We start from the raw sequence: 3,119 nt of genomic DNA, 5'->3' as shown, positions 1-3,119 counted from the left end.
AACAACACAATCCAGGCAGGACCACTAATGGCTCTGAGACTTCAGGAATTAAGGTTTGGGTCACCCCACCAGGCAAAGAACCACGGCCAGCTGAAGTGCTTGCTGAGGGGAAAGGGAACATGGAATGGGTAGTGGAAGAAGGTAGTGATAAATATGAACTTCGACCACGTGATCAGTTACAGAAACGAGGACTGTAATGCTGTTTTGTTTGTGTTATACTATTTAAGTTGTAAGATATCAAGTTTAAGAATGAATGTTGCCCAAGGATTTGCACCCTAATCTGGAGAGATTTAATGTGTTTCCAGTTATATGCAGGACAGTTGAGTATTGTCAGGTAAAAGAAAAAATGTATGCTTATTTGTTTTCATTTGGAAATTAAGTATGGTCTAAGGTGATATATATATATATATATATATATATATATATATATATATATATATATATATATATATATATATATGTGCCAAGTTGACAAGGGGTGGACTGTCATGGTTAGGGACAGGTGTCAACTTGGCCAAGTTGTGGTACCTGTTCATCTGATTGGGCAAGCGCTGGCCTGTCTGTTGCAATGAGGACATTTCATAGGATTAGCTCATGATCACGTCAGCTACATCCACAGCTGATTCCATTTGTAATCAGCCAAAGGGGAGTGTCTTCTGCAATTAGTGATGCTAAATCCAATCATGGGAAGCCTTTTAAGGAGGACTCAGAGGAGACAGGTCGCATTCCTGCTTTGGCTGGTGAGCCTCTCCTGTGGAGTTCGTCCAGGCCATCCATTGGAGTCATTGGCTTCGCAGCCTGTCCTGTGGATTTTGGACTCTGCATTCCTACGGTCACGTGAGACACTTTCATAAATTTTATATTTGCAAGTGTTCCCTGTTGGTTCTGTTTCTCTAGAGAACCCTAACTAATATAAGGTGTATGCATGTGGTATAAATATATAGAGAATGAGTATGTGGTTTGCCTCATGAAATTGTGTGGGTGCTCTAGTCTGAGCCAAAAACACGATGGTTATTGAGTGTGTGCATGTGTGATATGTGGTGTGACAGTACCTGTGAGTGAGTGTAGCAGAGGTGTATGCTGTTATATCATGACACTGTAAGATTTAGAGCATTAGAGGACGGGTATATGAATTCTCAGAATGTATAGCTCTAAGAACAGAAGACATTGTGGATGAATTAGCATGTGGATGAGAAATACTGTGTATGAAATTGCATTGCTTTCAGAGTATGTGAGTTTTTAGGGTATGTTCTTGTCTGAGGGAGTTGAAACAAGTCATCTGTGATGTGAGGTGTTTGTGGGAGGAGGATGTAAAAGAGCGAGTCTGAGGAAGAATGAGGGAATCAGGGCATAAGGGTACACCTGTATGCTGCCACTAAGGAATAGGAAGTGTGGATGGAGAGTGCAGTGATGAGTATTTGAGAGAATGAGTGAAAAAGAGAAGTAAGGCTATCCCTGGTGGCATGGAGTCTAGATGTGTGAGTATGTATGAGGGTATGAGTGTGTGCTGATGTGAGGTTCTGATAACATTCCCACGCATTTATAAGCACTCTCCACTGGCTTACCCACAGTCTTGCCAGTGTTCACATGTTGGAATTTTGTGCCAAAGACCTCAGTTCTATTCTTGACAATGCAGTCCCTATTTTTCCCTCCACAGAGGCCTCAGTTTTAGTTCCTCTTCCCTGAAGCTGTTCCCCATTTTGAGGGGAAAGTGAATGAGGTAGGGGTTGGTCTGAGCATTTCAACTGGATTCTTACTCAACCTGAGATCACCACACCCATCCCGCCCCTCTCCACATCGCCTTACCGTCTTCCTCATAAGGTGTGATCTTGGAGGCAGAGGATGAATATTCAGAGTCAGAGTAATTTTCTCTTGCTGTCTGAGTCCACGCTGAGACCATTAGTGGCCCAGGCTGCAAAACATCCTCTTGAAACTTCGAGGATTCTGAGGAATTGAATAAAAACACTAAAGTATGTGATATTTGCTGGGTTCTGTGTCTGTTCAGGAAAGAAATTCATCCTGAATAGATATCCTGGGTCAGACATTGCTTCCACCCATGGGACTTGCTGTTAAGAGAAAGTAACCTGACTTTCTCAATTAAAAATTCCAAAATGTAAGTAAACAATAACAGTTATTATGACTGTGCATGTGGAGGTCTTATGAGTAAGACCGGGTATCTTATGTTTATTTTGGAGGATATATACAAAGCATTGAAGACAGAATACCATTTCTAAAATACACTTTTAAATCACTAAAGGTTGGATATTATTTTCAGCATAATTTTCCTCATAAGGAATTATGTAAATAGACAATATGCAATGCAGGTTTTATGAAGAATTTTGCATGCTTACATAGAGCTACAGATATGCACATATGTAGATGTAGATAGAGATGGGGTAGATGAGATATAGAGATAGAGGTAATGATCTTTTTGAGGAGGAGGGTTTCCTCAGTAACGGGGCATAGTGTTGGAAGTGTTCAAATGAAAAATTCCGACTTGCCACAAATACCTTCTCTGGGAATGAGTTTCCATATTTATCTTGGATTTTAAAGTAGGAGCCTCCTCCAAAGGAGACAGAAAATCTTGCATAGATTGGTCAGAGACCCTGGACCAGTCCTTGAGAGATGGGGTGATTTTGCCAGTTGCTAAGCAAATGAGCTCACTTTCATCTCAAGGCTGTCATTCTATCCTACCTTCCCTCCTGCTCCATCTTCAGGCCTGCCTGTCCCCCACCCCCTTACTGTTATGGATGGGATTGTCTTCAGAAGATGCACAGGAGTGGTATTCTGAATTTCGGTCCTTCTCTGCCATCTGCCTGTTGTCTTGGAACAACCCTGAGGGTCCAGACTCTGGAATTTCTTTAGTCAGGTCTGAGAATTCTTGGAAAGAGAAGGAAAACCACACAAATGTTATTTCTTGCATTCAGTAAACAGTCAATTTCTATCATGTACAACAATGCCTATGGCCTTTGTCTTCGTGACGATTAGAGCCTAGCTCCTATTCAATGTTTCAAAATCTAAGTATACAAACACATGTATTGGAATGATATATTTTGTGGGTCTGTATTACAGATCAGTGGACTGTGTTGTTTTGTGCAGTGTATAAGAGGCTCAACATT

The 3,119-nt window shown here is 41.2% G+C and overlaps 1 long non-coding RNA gene across 1 annotated transcript; it reads right to left on the bottom strand.

The window, feature by feature from the left end:
- Positions 1 to 695: 695 nt before the first annotated feature.
- Positions 696 to 2,841, bottom strand: LOC143672600 (uncharacterized). The gene is made up of 3 exons (XR_013169910.1): positions 2,743 to 2,841; positions 1,807 to 1,944; positions 696 to 827 (listed from the first exon to the last, which is right to left on the bottom strand). It is a non-coding gene; the product is annotated as an uncharacterized LOC143672600 (long non-coding RNA).
- Positions 2,842 to 3,119: the final 278 nt, after the last annotated feature.

This window comes from Tamandua tetradactyla, chromosome Y, assembly GCF_023851605.1.
Source record: "Tamandua tetradactyla isolate mTamTet1 chromosome Y, mTamTet1.pri, whole genome shotgun sequence".
In the NCBI taxonomy this organism is placed as follows: Eukaryota; Metazoa; Chordata; class Mammalia; order Pilosa; family Myrmecophagidae; genus Tamandua; species Tamandua tetradactyla.
This window is presented reverse-complemented; position numbering and strand designations above follow the sequence as displayed.